A 24,235-nucleotide genomic window follows, 5' to 3' on the forward strand; every position below is an offset into this window, starting at 1 on the left:
TCTATTATATAAGAAGTCCTTATATATATACGCTATATTAGGAGTGAATAGGCGTTTAGCAAGATAGTTATAACCCTATATCCAGACTATTTCTTAGCCGGGCCTAGTAACGAACCGCTTCGCCGCCGGGGAGCTAATATAGCCTTCATACAGTCTTTTTATACGACTAGTCGGGGTAGCGTTAGTAGTGGCTAAGGCGGTTTAGGTAATACTAATCGCTATACCTAAACGTAGCTAGGCGAGGATATTAATAGCTTATAAAATTATTAGCGTAGTTCTTTATATATCGGATTAAAGGAAGTGACTAATATATACGGCGCGGCCTTTAATAAGTCTATAATAGTCGCTAGTCCTAGCTAAAAAGGTAGACTTATCGATATCGCCCTTATAGCGGACCTCCACGGCGTCTACGAGTTTAAGAGCGAGATACGCTAGCTTATTTATTTCCTATAGAATATAGCTGGGTATTATCCTATCTACTATAGGAATAGCGGCGGGTAAGGATAGGCCGGCTATATTAATACTACTCGTGGCCGACCGGATAAGGAATAAGGTTAGCGCGCTATTATTTTACGGTATAGACGGGTTAGTGCCGCGCGTAGCGGAGGATAAATCGGGTAAAAAGCGATTATTAGACTCCTATAGTGCGTTATATTAGGGTATCCTTATAAGGTATTACTTAAGTATTTACTTAGGTCTATTCTAATTTACTATATGTAGATTATAATCTAGTAAAAGCTAAGGCTAGGGATAAATAAGGGCGAGTACTCTAGCATTATCTATACTAACTATACGGTTTACCTCGATTACAGGAGCGAATACCGTTTAATACAAGGTATAATTAAGCGGATCGTTATACCCTAATACGGTAGTATAGCTATAGTAATCTATAATAATTTCTTTATTTTCCCTATGGTAAATACGGAATACGGCCCCGGATATAGAAAGTTAAGTAATAAGGAGACTCTTATCGCCGAATAATATCATAGCACGAAAATAACCCTTAAACGGTAAGCCCTTACCGGTCCTACCGCGGTGAAAATACCTAAAGAATTAGTACCCGAATATAGCGTCCTTTAACCGGTTAATAGCTAATAGATATTCCACTACGTATTACCGGGCTATAAATATTATATAATAGGCGAAAAGATAAACGAAGTATAAATAGGTATATACTTAATACAATAAGAAGATAACGGGGGAATAGCCTTTATATAGTAGACGAGTAGCCTATATAAGAGAAATAGAGGAAGGGAAAAAGGTATACGAGGCTAAAGGGAATACGGTTAGCGCGTTACTATAATAGTAAAGGAAGGCGAGGGAATAGATTTATTATAGGGGCCCGAGAAATGTTTATAACCTTATAGGCGGTTTAGCTAATCTAGTAGGACGGCGTTATTTAGTTTTAGGTGCCGGTGATATACCTGCCGTTTAGAGATTAGATAATAACCCTTCTACCTTCCCTTACCCGAGCTTAAGGCCGTTCGCTATACGTAAATAGCGCGTGGTTACCTTAGGTAACTCGGGTTCCTTATTCGATACCTAATAAGGCTATAAGGCTATAGTAAAGCCTTTTAAAGGGTCTTTGCCTCGAGTATTCTTTAACCTATCGGTTCCTTTAGTATTTCCTGGCTACAGTATACTCGAAACCTCCGCTTTCTTTAAGGCTATCCTTAAATTAACTAAGGTCTTTTATCTCTCCTTAAAAGGCGTTAATTAGCCTTTATAGCTTTTTCTGGCCTTTAAATATTCCGGTAAGCTAGCCGTCCTTATATTATACTAGGTGCTTAATCTATAGCTAACTATATCCCTCGTGTATTATCTAATCTTATAGTGCTTATATGGGTCTTAGAGCTTTAGCTATATAATAGCGTCCGGAAGAAATCCAAGAGGAATTTATCAGCGATAGCCGGGAGAGTCTAATAATCCTATAGATAGTCTATAAACTAACGTCTCTAAGTATCTACCCCGGGAGATATAAGCCCTGCGTCCCGCGGGCGTCCTTTAGCGGCGATAGTATTCATAATAGAAAGGAAAAAAGGGAAAGGAAAGAAGCGAACCGCTAGGTAGCGATAAGGAGCGAATAGCGAGCGTTATAGGGAATAGAATAGAATAGCGAGCGCCGAGGGAAACGGAATAGAATAGAATAGCGAGCGTCTAAGCGAATAGAATAGAATAGAATAGCGAGCGCCTAGGGGAATAGAATAGGATAGCGGACCACGATATATACTACTAGCGTGCCTCTATATTAAGCTATAAGGCGTCGGTAATTCAACTACGGCTAAACGATAGTCTTTATCTATAGAACCTCTAGGTCTTAGTGAGGGATATACTAATAGAGATCTCTGCCGTTTAGTTCTTCGGCTTTAACCGGCCATTTAGCCGTCCGGGGTGCTACGGTCTTCCACGGCGTCGCTCCGAAGTCCGAGATAGGGTCTTAGTCGGAAATAATAGACACGGCGGTGCTATAGCCGTAGATAAGGGTGGCCTTAGTAAACTTATCGGTCACGGTTAAAGGTAAATTTGCTATAAAGAAGCCCTCCCTCTAGTAAGGAGGATAATTAAAGGGCTTTAGGTAAATCTAATAAAGGCTAGGATATACCCCCTAAGCCTTAGGGTATATAGCCTCTTACACGGATACTAATTCCACGCTTTTCCCCTTAGGGTTATTAAGCCGTTAGCCTCGGGTATTCTTAGCTTATTTAGTAGCCGGTCGGATAATAACGAGCCGCGCGGCCTGCTTAGGAAACGTTCTTCGCAAAATGCGGGAAAAGGGGAAAAGAAAGTAAGGGAAGGGGGGGGGTTATCGAGTAGCTTAGTGCTACGGTGGAGGGGGGGGATTATTATATACAGGATAGTATAGTCGTTACCCTACGCCTTTTAGCGATTATTAGAATGGTTAGCGTCGGTGTAGGTTAGTATAGTCGCCTACGCCGACTAGCGATTATTAGGAAGATTAGGTATTATATTAGAGCTGGGGATCTATAGTTAGTGCTAGAATAGGTTAGTATAGGCGTTATTCCTGCGCTTAACTAGCGACCGTGGATTCCTTAGTTACTCCACGGAGAAGATAAGGGGGGGATTCGTTAAGTGGCTTAGTGCTATAGTAGAGGGGAGGACGGTTATCCGAAGCTTAGCGCGCCCCGTGATTCTATCGGGACTCTGGTTCCACGGAGGACGCTAGTATATAGGATAGTATAGGCGCTATCCTACGCCCTTTAGCGATGTATAAGAACGGTTAGCGTCGTATAAGTCGGTATAGTCGCCTACGCCGACTAGTGATTATTAGGAAGGTTATCGCGGTGTCGAAGCTCGGGTTCCACGGCTAGTATAGATTAGCATAGTCGCTATTCCTACGCTTAACGGTGGTTCCCTTTATTACTCCACGCCTAAACCTATTAAAGGGGAGGCGTCTTTGCCTAGCGTAAACGGTAGTATCCGCGGGTATACTATATACCTATTTAGTCTTAGTATACGTAGTCCGTAACGGCGACCGCTAGTATACCGCGTGTCTATTTAGTTTTAGTATATATAGTTCGCGCTTTCGAGGGCGGCTATACTTAGCACGCTAGCATTCGCTAGTAAACCACGTGCTTATTTAGTCTTAGCGTATATAGTTCGCGATAGCAACCGCTAGTATACTATATGCCTAATTAGTTTTAGTATATATAGTCTACGCCGGGCGGTAGTACGCGAACCTTACCTAAAAGCTTAGTTACTACTATTTAATATGCCCTATCCAGGTATATTTCTGGCTAGCCAATACTGTCGGACCTACGGCTTCTAGGGTTCGGAATAGCAACCTTTAGGTATAGAAAATAGGGTGTAATAAAGATATCTTAACTAAACTAAGGGGCGAAGGGCGCCGGGAATATATATCCCCCCGGGGGCCCGGACTATCTATCTTCCGGTTCCTATACGGACGTATAGTTCCGGCTCTATACGGACGTATAGCTCCGGCTCTATACGGACGTATAGCTCCGGCCTAAACGCGCGGATGGCTCAGGGCCATACATTCGTATAGGGTCTATGCCGCGTGATCCTTACGCGCGTATAGTGCCTGCCTATCGTAGTCGTATTAGCCTCTTAGTCTTATATTTTCGGAAGGACTAGACGATATAGGATAATTCTTAGATAAGAGCGCTCGAGGCTTTAAAGAAAGAGGAGGATAGTATTACTAGTATAGCCGCGGTTATAATAAAAAGGCTATAGTAGCCTAAGAGGAGGAAGTCCTAGGATCTTATTAAAAAAGTATACTATCCCCCTAATCCCGGAGGCGTCTTTACTATATAGAAGCCTAGGGCTCTTGACGTTTAGCCTCTTAATAATATTCCGTCTAATAGAAGTATCCCTAATAAAGACCCCTACTAGAAAAAGAATATCCTCGTAGAAATTAAAGAGGAAGACTAGGAGCTAGAAGATAAGCGGTTTATTAGCCTAATTTTACCGAAAGTTTCTGAAATTATACCTCGTTCGCGCCTTATACCCGAAAGACTTAACGCTATCGTAAAGACTATCGACCACTTAACCCTTAAGGAATAGGAGCTCCTAATAAAGGTCTTCCTAAACAGCGAGATAGCTATTATGTAGGATTAGACTAAGTACGGCCGCCTCGATAAACGGGTAGCCCTTTTATAGAAAATTCGATTGGTTCCTTATAAGGTGTAGTAGGCGAAGGGGATCCTTATCCCTAAGGCTTTAGAGTCTATAGTCGTGTAGATAATAAAGGACCGCCTTAAGAAAGGTATAATCGAGGAGAGCTACATAGCCTACTATAACACCTAGTTCCTAGTTAAGAAAAAGGATAGTAATATACGGCTTATTAACTCGGCTACTAAGATTAACGTAATAACCTTTTAAGATACCTTTATACAGCCTAGGGCTAATAAGTTCTCCGAGGATCTCGCTATATATAAGCTTATATCCCTCTTAGATATTTTCTCCGGCTATAATTAGGTTACCCTTAATAAGGAGTCTAAAGATCTAACCACCTTTATAATTATTATTAGACTCTGTAGGATATATACCCTTCCTTAGGGGGCTACTAACTTAGTAGCCTAGTTTATACTTATTATAACCCGTATCCTTTATAACCTTATTCCTTAGTGCTATAAACCCTTTATTAATAATATTATAGTAAAAGGGCCAATACTTCCTTATAAGGATACTCTAATTAGACCTAGAATTTGCTATTTTATAGCCGAGTATATCGCTAATATCGATAAAGTGCTCCTTAATATAGAGCTAACTAGAGGTATTATCGTAGGTGTTACAAGCTAGTGGTATTCGAAAGCAGCTATAAATATAGGCTATATCTACGGTACTAACAGTCGTTCCTCTAAGTAGGCTAAGATCGCGAAGGTCTAAGAATAGGAAAAGTATAGTATAGTCTCTAATATTCGTTTATTCCTTAGTCTCGCTACTTTTTACCGAGTCTAGATTTATACGTTCGTTATTATTACTAGACCCCTAACTGACCTACTACGGAAGAATACTGCCTTTAAGTATGAGGAGCCTTAATAACACACTATAGACACCCTTAAAAAGCCCTTACTACTACCCTTATCCTAAGTATTATCTAGTACGGCGAAGGCCTAGGAGTTATCTACGTTATCGTTGACGCTAGTATAGATAGATAGGGTAGAATCCTTAGTTAGTATATTAAGAATAAAAGACCTATAGTATAATACGAAAACGGTCGCTAGTCTCCTATAAAAAGGGTCTATAATACTAGTAAGCTAGAGCTAAGGGGAGTCCTAAAGACCTTTTGGCGCCTATATAACTACCTTTATAGGGTTTACTTTATTCTTAAAACCGATACCTAAGCCTTTTTATCATAGTTAAAAGCATCTACTACTAACCTCTCTAATATCCTAATTACCCGATAACTTACTTAGATCCGGCTCTTCGACTTAGACGTTAAGTATATTAAAGGATCTAAGAATACTATAGCCGATACACTCTCTCGGATACCCATATTACCCTTTAATTAGACTAATAACGATACCGAAGGAGACCTAGACGACTTCGTGGATAATAGAATCTTCCTTACGGAAGCCGAGAAGTAGTTTAATAACACTGCCCTGGCTAATAATATCCTCGATAAGGACCTTACCTAGAGTTTAGTTTTCCCGATAAATAGCTACCTTTTTAATAACCTTTCGCGTGTCTAGAGGAATAGATCCTAAGGAAGCCCGTAGAGTTAAATATAGGGCTACCTATACATTCCTTAAAGATAGACTATTATAGACCCGAGTAACTAAGGCCGATTCGACCCTTAAACGCTAGGTTAACGATAAGGATACCTAGGTTAACCTAATTAGGAGAGCCCACGACGAATCCGGATACCGAGGAAAGCAGGGCACTTATTACCGCCTCGCCGCTAACTACTTCTAGGATAGTATCTATAAGAGCGTTTAGAGGTTTATTAAGTCCTATTCTGAATACTAGGCCCGTTATAGCTATTTCTAGTAGGATCTCCTAATCGCTATGACCCTACCTAAAACCGCCCTCCCTTTTACCTAGGTTAGCCTAGACGTTTAATATCCCTAAGGGTAGTATCTTATAAAGGCCCGCTATATAATTATAGGTTAGATTAAGGCTCGACTACTAAAGAAAAACACGTCTAAGGCTATTACCTTATTCCCAGAGGAATATATATCGATAAGTATAGGCTTTATAAAATCCTCCTTATAGATAAAGGTTCCGAGAATAAGGGTTATATAATTAAGCTAAACCGTTATTATAGGACTACTCAAAGCTCGCCTTAGCCTATTACCCCCGCGCTAATAGCCTTAATAAGGTTAGGTATAAGGCTATTACCTATACTTTATCTATCAAGTTAAAGCTTTACCCTAGAGCCCTTTATAAGATCCTCCTAGTAGTCTTCTTCGCTAAGTATATAACGGTACGAGCTTTTACTAGCTATAGCCCTTTGTTCTTTTTATATAGCTATAAGGCTATTACTCTATTTAAGATAATCTACCTAACCTAGAGAGTACTAGACTCGGGCCGTGTTAAACCCCTAAGGATAAGATAATACTTTAGTTAAGGGCTTTTACCTAGCTTAATACCGACCGATATACTATTATCATTATAATTACTAAATAATAAGGGTAATAGATAGCCTATATTAATACTAGCTATACCCGAGTACTCTATAAGTACAGGCTATAGGTTAAGGATCTTATACTAGTTTACGATACTAAGAAAGCTATTGATATAAGCCGTAAGGCTAAGCTTAATTACTAATGGAACGCCCTATATCGTATCCGGAAGGCTAACCACGATAATATATTCTTTATACTTAATACTCTTACTAGGGAAGAATTACAAGGGATTACTTTTACTGCTAACCGCCTTAAGAAGTTTATCTAAAACGATAATAGGTACTAAGAGCCTAAGGACTAGACTATACTTAAATAAGACTATAGCGAGGAGCTTAAGATTATATACCCTGCTCGAGGAGCGCTTATTACCGAACAAGTTACCGAAGCACCCCTTTTATATAGTCAGGACCCTAAGGAAGATACTAAGGCCGAGGGTAATATTAGTTGCCCTAATTATACTATTGACGGTCTTTTACGCCGCTCCGAGAGGCTAAAAGAGTTATCAGGGGAGTATTATAAGAAGCTAGAGTAAGAGTTACAATAGGTAAAGGAGTCTAGTACTATTAAGGTATAGATTCTATAATACCTAGATTTTAACCCGAGTAAGTATAAGGATTATACTAATAAGCTATATTTTATTTCTTATTATTACTTTCCCTAATTTCCTTTATTTCTAAAGCCTATACTGGCAAGGAGGCTAGCGTATAGTCTTAGGGCCGAGGGTAAATAGAAGCTAAGCCTTTTATCTACCTAGAATCACGATATATGCTAGTATAAAGGGCATAAACCTATAAATAATCTTCCTAACTACTACCCTAATCCGTTTCGTTTTTAAACCTTTACCTTTATTACCCTAATTAGAAGCACTATAAGCCTATCTAGACTTATTTCCCCGATTAAAAGACTTTTCCTTATATTTATTATTTATTATATTTATAAGTAAGCCTAACCACGTGGACGTTATGGAGATATACTACTATATATACTCCTTTCTATAATAAGTATAGGTTTCTTTTATTATGATCTCGAATTCTTCACTTCTATTCCCCTAATCACCGTATAATTTATCGGACCTAAGCTAAATTACACCTGGTTTAATATAAGCTATCTATTCTACGGAAGGGAGTTATAATCGGGAATAAGTAGTATAGAGACAGTTACTAAGGGTATAATATAGTCGAGAGAAATACCGTTAAAGGCTATAAGCCGTAAACCGTAAATCCCTCCCTTAGTAACCCTAGTACTAGTAACTTATTAAGTTATTACGTTAATCTTAAAAGCCTGATTTTAGAAGTATAAGAGCCCTCTCCCTCCTACTACTTAAAGCCCCTTTTCCTAATCTCTATTACTAACCGCTCGCCCTATTACTAATATTATACCCTTATTTCCCTAACTATACCTATATATGCTACCCTTAAACCTCCTATATATAAGTTCCTTATCCGGAAAGAAAAGACTAATACTATACCTATTACTAGAAGAGTAAGTTTAAGACACTAAATTCACGACGATAAGAGCCCCGCTAGAAAAACCCCTAAAAGAATATAATATTATAATAACGACGGGGGGATAATAATAATAAAAACGGCAAAATCCGGGGATTCCCTAGTTTTATTAGCCTAATTAAGCGATTACCGGCCGCTACCTATAAATCTTATTCTTCTTATAAGGGCTTCATTACTAGATAGGCCCGTAGAGTCTAGTCGTATAGAGTAAAAAACGGATTATTATAAAGAGAAGGAAAAGAGAAGAAGATAAGCCACGAAGAAGACCTCCTTTTATATCTATTTTCCCCTGCTCTTACTACCCTACCCTGCTTTCCCACGTAACGGGTCTTTCTTCCCCTAACTACGCGGGCGATTTAGGCTTCGAAGCTTATGTCGTTATAATTCACTACCTACTAGCTAGCCTAGCCCCGACTACTTTATTTAGTTATAACTACGCCTCTATTCCCCTAATTACCGTAAAAGATATTTATTCCCTCTCTTCTTTTACTCCTAAACCGGTCCCTCCTTATAAATCTTATATTCGGGGATATATATCTTAATTTCCTTACGCTAGATATAAGCCCCTATAGGAAAAGAGGTCCGGTAATACTTGATAGTCTCCCCCTTCTAATACTAAGCGCTATCCTTAACCCTCTAGCAATAGCTATTTAGTTTAGCCTAATACCGATATATTAAAGCTAGAATTATAGTCGGAATACTATCTCGAGTTAGGAGATCTTAACCTCCTAAAGTATCGCATTACTAGTAAGATATCTATTAATAAATAGGCTTTATATTAATAATATAAATGCTACGCCGAGGGGACTATAAAGGGCGGTAATTATCGTTATAAATTAACTAAGGTAGTACTATACTCTGCTTAGGAGAAGGATCGGGGTAATTAATACTAGAATACTTATCGTCTAGCTAAGAGACCTCTTAATTACCGTATTAACACTATCTTCGAAGGGTATTATCGCGATACGTATAAGCGGATTCGTGAAATTAGTAGTTAGTATAGTCCGGGAACTCCTCGCTCCCCTAAATTAACACGTACTAAAAAAAGCGGTATAGAATCTTATTATTACCCCGATTAGTTATAGCTATCTAATATTTCTCGTAATACCAGTAGGGGACTTTATTAACGGTGACGTATACCTAAATTAAAAGTGCCCTAGTAGTATAAGGCCTCGAGATAATCTTTATAAGATATTTCCTTTAAGGGCTAGCTAAATCCTTTACTATAAAAACTTAACGATAAAAGAGAGGCGAACTATTACTAGCCTTTATCTTTATAAATAAGCTAATCTTAATATCCCTAAGGTCAAGAAGAGTATCCTAGACCCGTCTAGTAATAGCCGCCTTACTTTTACTAGGGATTAACGACTATAGGAAATCTAACTTAACGTATAATAAGCCGCCCATACTAGTATAACTGGATAAAGACGTAGTGGCACCAGATTGTTAAGACAAAGATCAGATAAAGAGGTCAGTCCAGTAAAACCACGATGTATAACTAAAATATAACTAACACCGCTATCACCTTTAGTAAAGAAGTAGATCGGTAGTCACTATTTTGATTAGGGCAACGTAAGTTAAACTAGAAAGATACCTTAAACGTGGAATAAGTAATTATAAAAGAGGATACTGATTATATAATAATCCCTCGATAGGGATGTCCGGCGCCTATCCTTAATATATATATGGGAGGTGGACCCCGTAGCCTTAAAAAGGGGGTCACGTGACCACCTGCTAAACCACTCTAAAGCCGTATCTGCACGGTGATAATACGGCCCTAGTCATCTCGTTTACGCCCTCGTAACGTAGATAACTCCTAAAAATAAGCAGATATAAGTAAATAAACCAAGCAAAGAGCTATTGTATACCCTTATTCGTCTAATCACCCCGTCCTCCACGTATACCTAATTAGGGATCCTCTTAGTTTTAGTTCCTCCGTATATACCGTTCCCTTACTATCTTTATCGGCTATATCCTTAAGACGTCTCTTATCTAATCCTCTATATATACCTCTACTTACGCTTTCGTAACGTTCTTCCTCCGATTATATAGTCAGGCTCGCTAGCCTTCTTAGCTTCCTAATTAGTAATAGCTTTATCTGCCTCCTACTTAATAGCGGTATTATAACGCCGTTAGCCTCCCTACTCCACTACTCGTGATAGCGGGAGATACTTACTATTATTAGTAGCGGTATCCTGTAAAACAGCTTTATAGGGGTTATTAAACGACTGGACCTAATCCTCCCGGCTATAGTTACTTGGTCTAAATGGCACGTTCCTTATCTCGATTAGCCTATAAAATAGCAGGCTACGAGATATCTCTAGACCACGACCTTAGTACGCCTAATCCTTCTCCTACTTACTCTATATATCGGTCTTTATGGTAAAATTAACGAGGTCCTCTCCCTTATACGTGTAGTAGCTAGTGGCCGAACTAATCTTAATAGGAGCGGGCTATAGCTGCTTCTTTAGCTCTATCTTCTTCTAATCAGGGGAACCGGTAAGGGCTTAGGCTTTATAAGACTTAGACGGTATTATAACAGGAGAGGGTTCGGCAGCTAGGGGCGTGTATTCCTTAGTGACCTTCTTATACTTAGGAGTGGTAAGCTTAAGGTTACCCAGTTCTAGGAACGCGCCGCTATTATCCTTATTAAACGTCGGGACTTTAGTTAGTCCCTGATTAGGGGAAGGGGACTTCTACTTAGTCGTCTAAGGGGTCTCGGGCGCCTTAGGCGTCTTTAGTGTCTTCGGTCCCTTAGGCGGGTTAACGCGCGTCTATTTCTTATTAATAGGCTTAAAACCCGTTATCTTAGGCGGATTATAGGAGGGGGTTATAACGGGAGTAGTAGTAGGAGCTAAGTTAGGGGTCATGGTAGGTTACTTAAAAGCTAGCTCGGGCTAGTGGCCGAAGCCGAAGAGTTCGCCTACATAGCTTAACTAACTATACCGGATATACTATATATAACTAGCGTTATCAGTAGTATAATAGCGTCCGTCCTATAGCCGATATAGCCTAGAGGATACGGGAAATAAATAACCCTCCTAAATAATAGAATAAATGTATTTACTAACGAATAGACTACACGAATACGTGTTTTTCTGCTAGGGTCCGGAGATAATATAGAATTTCCTAATTAGGCTATCTATAGCCTCCTTAGGCGTCTTAATATACCGTAGCTAACTTATAGCTCCTCGGAAGCTCTTTAGTAAACGCTTGTTAGCTCCTCCGTCGAGCTATATACTATTATATACGTATATAACCCAGGTTTCTTAATCTAAGATTAGGCTGACAAAGTGGTTACCTCTAATAAAATATATAAAGGGGATTAGTCTACTCGTCGTAATACGGAAAAGGTCCTTATCGCTAATATCTAGGTAGTTATACTTCCGCTTCTTCGCGTCGTATCCCCACGAGTCGACGTTATTAATCTAAACCTTAGACCTAGAATCCCTAATCTGCTTAGTAGTTATTACCCTGATTAGGTCTTTTAGGGTGGACTTTTCTAACCACTTATTCTTCGAGACGTTATTATACACTCTTTAGGTAGTAAGTAAGGCTATTCGAGCCGATATAACGCTATCCCCACGGACCTTTACTATTAGAGTTAACTAGATTACTTTATCCGTAGCTTCTCCCCCTAAGTACTCCCCTTCCACGCTTCCTAGAAGCTATTAGATAGCCTATTAGTTAGCCTTATCGCCTATAGCGAACCTAAAAAAGAGAGGGTTATTATTAGATATATCGAATAGACGGTAGGAGAGGCCGGTTAAGGGAAAAGCCTATCTACTCTTCTTAGGAACGTATTCTGCGCGGCTTCTAGTACGAGACGTAACGACTACGCATGCTTTAGGGTGAATATACCGCTTAAGTAAGTTCCCTATAGGGGCTATAGTCTAATAGTTAGTTATAGCGGTAGTGATATATATAATAAGAGGGGGAAAAGGGGTGCTAAGGGGAAATAAGAGCCACCGTGAGTATAAACTATAGCTAGTTAGCCTAATGAGATCCAGGGGCGTTAAAGGGAGTTAAAAAGAAAAAGAAAAAGTTATTACTTACAAAATAGAGGTTAGTAGTTACGGGTGATATCCGAGGGTAAAGGCTAGTCGAAAACTAAAGAGTGGAAGAGAGAGGAAAAGAGATCCTTAGACCTTAAGGTTAAGGGATATTTATCCTTCTCTAATAAGCTCGAAAGTGCCTTTTTCCGTGATAGTCTTCTTTTCGAGGGTTCCTTTATAGCAGGCGTTACTACTTAGCTACTACCTATAAAAGAGTCTTTTCGGTTAGTTAAAGGAGGCGTGCCTTAGTCACTCCGATAGTAACTTCTTTAACCCGACGAGAAGGTTCCTGATTAGGAAAAAGACGTTACAATCCGGGATTTAATTAGCCGAAGAGATTAGACGAAATAGCTCCTGCGTTATTTAGTTATAGGCGTAGCCGTGATTTAGGAATAAGGGATCTAAAAGGGGAAATAGTGAATCACCCCTCCCTTAGGCCGTAGTAGGTAAAGGCCCTTTTATAACTGCTTTAACTAAATAGCCCTCTTTATAATTGATAGCAGTAATAAGGCTTGTAGCCTCCCTTAATCGCTTAATCCCTCGTGTATAAAGGGCGAGCTTTCTAGCGGTATCCCTCCTCTTCTTTTTCTTTTTCCCACCGTAATATCGAGATAGATACGAATATAACCGCTACTTACACTTATAATAATCTAATAATAGTAATAATAGCGACTATACGGCTAATTAGTATAATTAACGAGACGCAGTCTTATAAAAGAAAGAAGGCCGTTGCCCGTTAATAGTTTATGAAGCTAACGGCGTGGTTCTAGCCCGCGGCTTATTTACCGCTTAAAACCCGTAAGGAGTACTCTTTTAGGGTAACCCTAGTGGATATAGTGGTTAGTTTTTATCGATTCCTTACGCAGCTTACCCTAATCGAGTTATAAAGAGACTAATAACCTATAGGTAAACTCCTATCTCGGCTAGTATAAAGTGGCTAGTAAGGGCGGTTCGTCGTACGTCGAGTTAGACTTCCTATAGTCGTTAATTCCTGGTAAAAGTAAGGCAGCTATTACTAGGCGGGTCTAGGATACCCTTCTTAACCTTAGGGACGTTAAGGTTAGCTTATTTATAAAGATAAAGGCTAGTAACGGCTCCCCTCTCTTCCATCGTCGAATCTTTATAGCGAAGGATATAGCTAGCCCTTAAAGGGAATATCTTATAAAGATTATCTTAAGGCCTTATACTACTAGGGCACTTCTGATCTAGGTATACGGCACCGTTAATAAGGTCCCCTGCTAGTACTATGAGAAACGTTAGATAGCTATAACTAATTGGGTTAATAATAAGATTGTATACCCTTTTTTCGAGTGCGTGTTAATCTAGGGGAGCGAGGAGTTCCCGGACTATACTAACTACTAATTTCACGAGTCCGCCTACACGTATCGCGACGATACCCTCCGAGGATAGTTTTAATAGGGTAATTAGGAGGTCTCCTGGCTAGACGATAAGTATCCGGGTATTAGTCACCCTAACCCGTCTCCTAAGTAGAGTATAATACTACCTTAGTGTTACGACCAGCGGGCCCAATATACAGGAAGGGTGCCCTAGTACGTAATACCGCACCAAGATATAACCAGAGGATAGCCAAGGAAGGGTCACGTGCCGGGTCACGTGATACGAGGACATAAGAAGGATACACTAGTACGTGGGCTGCTTACTAGGAGGGCTAGTAAGTAACGTGGGCTACTCACTAGGAGGGCCAGTAAGTAATGTAGGCTACTCACTAGGAGGGCCAGTAAGCAATAAGCTATATATACTAGATTATCCTAGGTCTTACTTCTACTATAGAAGAAGACAGTATTTAATCTAAGTCTTTATTAGAAACCTCCTTAAGTATTATAGTGAAAAGGCAGACTTACCTTACGACCGCCTACGAGAAGTTACGAGAGACTTACGCTTAGCTTATAACCTCCTTTTACCTCGTAAATATAAACTCACGATAACCCTAACTAGGGATCCTAGACTTAGTGTCTAGGAACCTAGGTCGTAATATTTTAAACACTCCGTTCAGTAAGTGGACCTTACGAACTAAGCGTTAACCTATCTAGGACAATAGTACCTTAAACGCCTACCGGATCGACTACCGCAGGACCGGCTTCGAATAATTAAGAACTAGCTAAGTCTATGGCTAAGCTCCGAGAAGTAGTCACGTAACTCAGGAACGAAAATAACACTTTTCAGGAATAGCTTCAGGCTAAAGGAAAAGCCAGGACGTTTAAATTCCCTAAACCGGAACTATTCGATAGTACACGAGGATAACTTCGACGATCCTTAACGCAGGCCAGGGCCTATCTTTGTTATTATTCTAATACTCTGGTTAATAACGAAGATAAGGCTATCTACACGGCCTTATACTTTTAAGGAAATATAGCTAACTAGTTTAAACTATTCTATCGAGATTTCCTGGAAAACGATAACGTTAAGGACTAAGACTTAGATAGTTAAAGAATCTTTAGTAATTACGACTAGTTCGAAAAGAAGCTAAAAGGGGTCTTTAAAGATCCTAATAAAGCGCGAGCCGCTATTTAATAGCTTAAAGGGCTTAAGCAGAAAGGATTAGCTTTCGACTACACGGCTAAATTCTAGTAGATTATCTTATACCTTAACTAGAATAACGAACCCTTAATAATAGCCTACTACTAAGGCCTTAAGGAAGAAGTTAAGGACGACCTATATAAGATAAAAAGACCCGACGACTTCGCGACGTATACGGCTATAGCTATAGAAATCGATAATAGAAACTAGGAAAGAAGGCAGGAACGGAAAAAGAATGACCCGCCTTTATATAAAGCTAATACTAGTCGAAGATAACCGAATCCTAGATAACGATAAGGAAATACTTCGTGGGGGCACTACGAAGGACCTATAGAAATCGATAATACTAACTATCGGAAAAACACTTAAAAGGGTATTCGATAAAAGAAGGAAGTAACCTACTATAATTATAATACAAAAAGACACTTCGCCCGAGAAGATTATTAACTAAAGCGAGAACGGGAAGTAAGAGAGACTAATATAGTAGAAGTATAACCCGAAGTACCCTACGCCTTACTCTCGTGAATAACCTGCTTTAACGATAGCCATACTATATATAAGTCTAGTAAAGATAATACAGGGTAGTACCCTAAGCGACCGTAATGAACCTTAGTAATTATATTAGGAGTATATAACGAAGAAGATAACGACTAGATAAATAAGGCGCTTAAAGATAACGAAGATATAGACGCTCTACTAGGACTATAGGTGTAGGACTAGGTATAGAGGACTAATAGAACCTAGGAGTAGGTAAATAGATAAGACGAGCTAACTATAAGAATATCTTAGCTAGTATAATATAGTAGCGAAGAACTACCTACGGATAATAAAAACTATATCGGTATACTAATACGCGTAGTAGAGTAGAGCTAGGATAGCGATAATACCGAAGAAGCACTATAATAACTCAAGGAAGAATAGTATAAAGAGTATCGATAGGAACCATAAGAGATCCGCGAAGGATTAACCACCCGATAATAGCGATAGTATCCGAATTATAGTCTAAAAATCAATAACCATCTATAACTAGAACCAGGATATAGCCAGCACCTATAACTATAGTAAGTAGACTATACTCTTAACGGATATAATCTCTATAAGCACTAAAAGCACGCGAATAACTTCTAGCCTAGGAAAGGAGAACGTACTAGAACTATAATTAGGATAGTATAAGAAAGGATAGGATAGATTATTACCTAATAACACTACTAGAACGGACTAATAATCCTATAGCTAGATTAAACCCGACCTACGGGGTATATTACGGGTAATATACCTTATTCGATATATACTAAGGACGCCTATAAAATATACTATGAATTAAATGCTAGGGAATAGCGGATATTATAGGCACTAAAAAGCTATAAATATAAACGGTATAATAAAGGCCTACGATAACGAATCTAGAACGTAATAGTAGAAGAACGAGCTAGGGAGCTTAACGTATTAATTAACGGACCCGACTACTAAGGGCTAAAAGAAAGATTTAAGAGGAACCGACCTTACGATATAATAAAAAACTAAGAGTACTTCCGTATAAGGAGTATATATAAGAAGCCTTTAAGATTTACTCTATAGAGATCAGGGATTACCTATATACCGATATCCGGATTTATAATATCGACACGCATATAATAATCGATAGCGGAGTATAAGAGAATTACGTATCTCTAAGATTCCTTATAAGTAAAGAATACCGTAGTAATAAAAGTAACTATAAGACGAGTACGAAATACGAAACGTAGAGGGATAAGCTATATCTTACGGTAATAGTATCGTCGATAAAGAGACGGTACTACTCTAAGTCGTTATCCAGGGGAAAAAAGGAACGATAACCTTCGATATAACTGATATAGGGAAATAAGATATATTACTCGGGGTCCCGTGGCTATAAAAATAAAACCCTTATATAGACTAAAGACTTAGCTACCTTTAGTAGGAGTTAGTCACTAAGGAGAGATCGGGAAATGATCCCTTAAATAACCCCGGAGAAAGACCCTTAACGGGTATACGCGGGAAGAAAATAAAGAAATAAAAGAAATAAGTAAAACAAGAAAAAATACCGCGAAAGATAGTGTTTAGCCGGGACTAGACTAAATAATATATAAAACACGAATAGAAACTCGTACTCGTATTTATTAAGATAGCTCGGAAGGATAACGAACGATTAGTATATATACTCGAGGAATACTAGTAATATAAGAAACTCTTCCGGGAAAAGTTAGAAACCAGTTTACCTAAATATAGGCACTACGATTATAAAATCCCGTTAAAGCCAGGAACTAACCCTAAGTTCTATAAGATCTATAGCCTTAACTAGAAGGAGAGAAACGCCTTATACGAGTATATCCGAGAATATCTCTAGAAAGGATATATTAGACCTTTAATATTACTAGCAGGATACCCTATCCTATTTATACTAAAGAAGAATGGCAAACTACGACTTTATATAGACTACCGATAACTTAACGATATTACTATTAAAAATCGCTACCTTTTACTACTTATTAGCGAGTTACGAGATTACTTATAAGGAGCGTAATGGTTTATAATACTCGACCTAAAAGGAGTTTATAACCTTATTGGAATTAAGGAGGGAGAAGAATAGAAAACTATATTTTAGATATAAAAATAATACTTCGAGTACCTTATTATACCTTTTAGACTAACTAACACGCTTACTACCTTTTAGTCTATAATTAATAACGTACTATAAGAGTACCTAAACGACTTCGTAGTTATATACCTTAACGATATCCTTATCTTCTCGGAGACCCTCGAAAAATATAAAGGATATATTTATAAGACTCTAAGTAAGCTCTAGAAAGCGAAGCTATTAGTTAAGCTTAAGAAGAGTTAGTTTTATAAGAAGGAAGTTAACTTCCTCGGATTCACTATTAAGCTAGGAGAGATTTATATAGAAGAATTAAAAGTCTAAGCCGTTATAGAATAGCCTACGCCTATAAGTATTCGCGATATTTAAGTGTTTTTAGGCTTCGCTAACTTCTACCGATAATTTATAAAGGATTACGGAAAGATTATAAGGCCCTTAACAGGAATAACTAAGAAAGATTAGAAATTCGAATAGACCGATAAAGCCGAAGTAGCCTTATAGGAAATCAGAAAAAGAATCCTTAGTAGACTAATACTATGAATACCAGACCCTATAAAGCTATATAAAGTGGAGACTAACACCCCCGACTACGCTTTAGGAGGATAACTAGGATAAAAAGATAAGGAGGGACGCCTATATCCGGTAGCCTTCTTCTCGAAGAAACTCCACGGACCAGAACTTAACTACTAGATCCACGATAAAGATAGTAATTATCGAAAGATTTAAGGAATAAAGACCGTACCTATCTAGGACAGAGTACCCTATTCAGGTCTACACTAATTATAAAAACTTAACTTATTTCACTATAAGTAAAGTGCTAAATAAACGATAAATTAGACAGGCAGAATTCTTATTAGAATTTAACTTCGAGATCTAGTATCGGAAAGGATTAGAAAATAGAAAAGTAGACGCACTAAGTCGCTAATAGCTATCAGAATAAGTAAATGAAAAGTAACACGCTATACTCTAATAGCAGGATAAAAAATTAATTAATAACTTCCGGGAACTTATACCGATTAAAAGAATTAACTAAGATATTATTCGATAAGCGTATAATCTACTAGTATATAGTTATTAGGGAGTGACTAAGACGTATTAATAACTACGATAACACTACGGATATTAAGGAACTAAGTAATAAGTATAAGACTATATTAAGAAGTGCGAAGTGTGTAATAAAGCGAAAGGATTAAGGTATAAGCCTTATAGACTACTATAACCACTATTAATTCTAGAAGCGGTATAGGAGTTAGTCTTTACCGACTTTATCACGGGGTTACCTAAGTTAAGAGATCTAACTACTAGGAAAAAGTACGATAACGGAAAAGTAATCGTGGACCGATTAACTAAGTAAGCGTACTTTCTACTATTTAACACTACGACTACTACCGAATAACTCGTATACACTTTCCTAAGATATATTATAGGAAACCATAGAATACCGAAGTAACTAGTCACGGATCAAGATAAACTATTTACTAGTAAATTCTAGAAATCTCTAGTCGTATAACTAGGGATAGACTACCGACTATTAATAGCGTTTTACCTATAGACTAACGGATAAACGGAAAGAATAAACTAAACCCTCGAATAATATCTAAGATACTTCGTTAACTATAAGTAGGATAACTAGGTTAAACTACTACCGCTAGTATAGTTTATATATAATAGTATACTAAACGAATCCAGTAAAATTACACTATTCTACGCTAATTATAGATTTATACTTACGGCTTATAGAGAACCTAGAGAAGCGCGAGAAGCGCCTAGAGCTACTAAGAAAGTTGAAAAAATCAAGGATATCCACGATTAACTACGGCAAGACCTAAAGATAGTCAGGATCAGAATAAAAACATACGCCGATAAGATAAGGTTAAAGGGACTAACCTTTAAAGAGGGGGATAGCGCCTACCTTATACGGCGAAATATTAAAACTAAGTAACTAAGCGATAAATTAGATTTTAAGAAGATCGGACCTTTTAAAATTTTAAAGAAAATCTCGGATACTAACTACCACCTTTTATTACCCGAGACTATAAAAATACACCTAGTCTTTCACGTCTTATTATTAGAACTAGTATTATAGGGGTTATAAATAAAAGACCTTATCGAAATCGAGAATAATAAAAAATACGAAGTTAAATAAATCCTTCATTACCGAGAGACGCTAGACGGTATAGAATATTTTATTACGTGGAAAAATTACGGATATAAAGAAAATATATAAGAACTAATCACGAATTTAACGAACTGCTAATAACTCCTAGAATAATGCCGATAAAACGCTATTAAGAACCAGAACCAGATATCGTAGTCTAAGTAAAAGTTATATCGGAAAAATCATTTATATCCTACGCTAACACTTAATTCTAGTTAATCGTATCTATCGCACCTATAGCTTATATAGTAGCTATAGCCTCGGCGGTTTTACGCTACTACTGTTAAAGGGCCTTAGCGAGGACCTCGGCGGCTTTCCGCTATTACTCGTAAAGGGCCTTTTCCGCGAGGTTCTCCTCCTCTTCGAGTCGCTTAAGCTTAGCGTTAATTCTACTAACTAAGAAAGGAGTGTTAGGACGAAGACGACTAAGAGAGATAATAAAAGATACTAACTAGAAGATATAGGGACGCGAGAAGAGTTATAGGAGCGACCGGCATAGTAATAATAGGAATAACGATTAAGATTGTCTAGAATAAAATAGCTAAGGTTACGATCGGAGTAATAAGAATAAGAAATAGCCTCGTAACCCTAATCGTTAATTAGCGCGGATTTAGTTTAACGATTAAGCGTGGAACGGGAAGGCGGGACTTTAGTAGAATATTTCTGCATATAGTCGGGCATAATAGTTAACTATAAGAAGGAAATAGAACCTCGAGAGGATAATAAACCTAAGATAAGCGACCTATTTATACGACCGCTAAGGATAGCGCTTAGAAGAGGGGAAGTAATATTACGACTAGCGGGCCTAATATACAGGAAGGATACCCTAGTATGTAACACCGCACTAAGATATAACTAAAGGATAGCTAAGGAAGGGTTACGTGCCGGGTCACGTGATACGGGGATATAAGAAGGATATACTAGTACGTAGACTACTTAGTAGGAGGGCTAGTAAGTAATAAGCTATATATACTAGAGTATCCTAGGTCTTGCTTCTACTATAGAAGAAGACAGTGTTTAATATAAGTCTTTATTAAAAACCTCCTTAAGTATTATAGTGAAGAGGCAAACTTACCTTACGACCGCCTACGAGAAGTTACAACAGACTTACGCTCAGCGTACAACCTCCTCTTACCTCGTGAACACAAACTCACGATAACCCTAACTAGGGATCCCAGACTTAGTGTCCAGGAACCCAGGTCGTAACACTTAGTCGATTTATAATGACCGTTACCGACCTTTATAGTCCCCTTAGCGTAGCGTTTATATTATTAATATAAAGGCTATGTATTAATAGGTGGCTTACTAGTAACGCGATACTTCGGGAGGTTAAGATCTCCTGGCTCGAGATAGTATTCCGGCTATAGTTCGAGCTCTAATATATCGGTATTGGACTAAACTAGATAGCTATTACTAGAGGGTTAAGGATAGCGCCTAGTATTAGAAGGAGGAGACTATTAAATATTATCGGATTTCTTTTCCCGTAGGGGCTTATATCGAGCATAGGGAAATCGAGGTATATATCCCCGAGCACGAGGATTATAAAGAAGGACCGGTTTAGGAGTAAAGAAGGGGGGGAAATAGGTATCTTTCGCGGTAATTAGGGGAATAGGAGTATAGTTATAGCTAATAGGGTAGCTAAGACCGAGATATAGGAAGGGACCGGGTAGTGGGTAGTGAATTATAATAACGTATATTTCCGAGTCTAAGTCTTTAGCGTAGTTAGGGGTGAGAAAGAGCCGTTATATAGGAAAGCAGGGTAAGGTAGTAGGATTAGGGGAAAATAGGTATAAAAGAAGGTCTTCTCGTGGCTTATCTTCTTCTTTTCCTCTTCTTTATAAAGACCCGTTTTCTACTCTAATAGGGGTAGACTCCACGGGCCTATCTACCGATAAAGCCCTTATATGAAGAATAAGATTTATAGGTAGCAGCCGGTAGTCGCTTAATTAGGCTAATAAAACTAGGGAATCCCCGGGTTTTCCGGTTTTTATTATTATTACCGCCGTTATCGTCGTGATATTACGTTTTTCTTTATCGGGGTTTTTCTAGCGGGGCTCTTAACGCCGTTAACTTAGTGTCTTGAACTTACTCTTCTAGTGATAGGTATAGTGTTAGTCTTTTCTTTCCGGACGAGGAACCTATGTATAGTAGGCTTAACGGTAGTATATATAGGTGTGGTTAGGGGAATAGGGGTATAATATTAGTTATAGAGAGAGCGATTAGTAATAGAAATTAGGAAAAGGGGCTTTAAGTAGTGGGGAGGGGGTGGCTTTTATACTTCTAAAATCGGCCTTTAAGATTAACGTAATAACTTAATAAGTTACTAGTACTAGGGTTAGTAAAGGAGGGATTTACGTTTTACGGCTTATAGCCTTTAACGGTATTTCTCTCGATTATATTATACCCTTAGTAACCGTCCCTATACTAGTTATTCCTGACTATAACTCCCTTCCGTAGAATAGGCAGCTTATATTAAACTAGGTATAATTTAGCTTAGGTCCGATAAATTATATAGTGATTAGGGGAATAGAAGTGAAGAATTTAAGATTATAATAAAAGAAACCTATACTTATTATAGAAAAGAGAGTATGTGGTGGTATATCTCTATAACGTCCACGTAGTTAGGCTTACTTATAAATATAATAAATAATAAATATAGGGAAAAGTCTTCTAATCGGGGAAATAAGTCTGGACGGGTTTATAGTGCTTTTAATTAGGGTAATAAAGGTAAAAGTTTAAAAAAGAAACGGATTAGAGTGGTAGTTAGGAAGATTATTTATAGGTTGACGCCCTTTAGACTAGCGTATATCGCGACTCTGGGTGGATAAAAGACTTAGCTCTATTTACCCTCGGCCCTAAGACTATACGCTAGCCTCCTAGCGAGTATAGGCCTTAAAATAAAGGCATTCAGGGAAAATAATAATAAGGAATAAAATACAGCTCGCTAGTATAATCCTCGTACTTACTCGGGTTAAAATCTAAGCGCTATAGAATCTATACCTCGACGGTACTAGACTCCTTTACCTTTTTTAACTCTTCCTCTAGCTTCTTATAATACTCCCGTAATAACTCTTTTAGTCTCTCGGAGCGGCGTAAAATATCGTTAATAGTATAATCAGGGGAACTAATATTATCCTCGGCCCTAGTATCTTCCTTAGGGTCCTCGTTAGGTAAAAGGGGTACTTCGGTGACTTCTTCGGTAATAGGCGCTCCTCGGGCAGGGTACGTGATCTTAAGCTCTTCGCTATAGTCCCGTTTAAGTATAGTCTAGTCCTTAGGCTCCTAATACCTATTATCGTTTTGGATGAATTTCTTTAGGCGGTTAGCGGTAAAAGTGATCCCTTTTAGTTTTTCCCTAGTAAGAGTCTTAAGGATAAAGGACTTATTATCGTGATTAGCCTTCCGGATATAATATAGGCCGTTTTAGCGGTAGTCGAGCTTAGCCTTACGGCTTATATCCATAGCATTCTTAGTATCGTGAACTAGTATAAGATCCTTAACTTATAGCCTTTACTTATAGAGTACCCGGGCACGGCTAGTATTAATATAGGCTATCTGTCGCCCTCGTTATTTAGTAATTATAGTAATAGTAGTATATCGGTTAGTATTAAGCTAGGTAAAAGCCCTTAACCGAAGTATTATCTTATCCTTAGAAGTTTTAACGCGGCCCCAGTCTAATACTCTCTAGGTTAGGCAGGTTATCTTAATCGGGGTAATAGCCTTATAGCTATATAGAAGAAAGAAAGGGGTATAGCTAGTAGAAGCTCTTACCGTTATACGGTTAGCGAAAAGGACTATCGGGAGGATCTCGTAAAGGGCTCTAGGGTAAAGCTTCGACTAGATAGACAGAGCGTGGGTAATAGCCTTATACCTAACCTTATTAAGGCTATTAGCGCGGGGGTAATAGGCTAAGGCGAGCTTTCGAGTAGTCCTATAATAATGGTTTAGCTTAATTATACAACCCTTATTCTCTAGACCTCTATCTATAAGGCGGATTATATAGAGCCTATACCTATAGATTATATCTTCCTACAGAAATAAGGTAATAGCCTTAGACGTGTTCTTCTTTAGTAGTCGGGCCTTAACCTAACCTGTAACTATATAGCGGGCCTCTATAAGATACTATCCTTAGAGATATTAAACGTTTAGGTAGACCTAGGTAAAAGGGAGGGCGGCCTTAGGCAGGCTTATTACGATTAGGGGGTCCTCCTAGGAACGGCTACGGCGGGCCTAGTATTCAGAATAGGACTCGATAA

The sequence above is a fragment of the Sodiomyces alkalinus genome (assembly GCF_003711515.1).
Source record: "Sodiomyces alkalinus F11 unplaced genomic scaffold SODALscaffold_3, whole genome shotgun sequence".
NCBI classification, from domain to species: domain Eukaryota; kingdom Fungi; phylum Ascomycota; class Sordariomycetes; order Glomerellales; family Plectosphaerellaceae; genus Sodiomyces; species Sodiomyces alkalinus.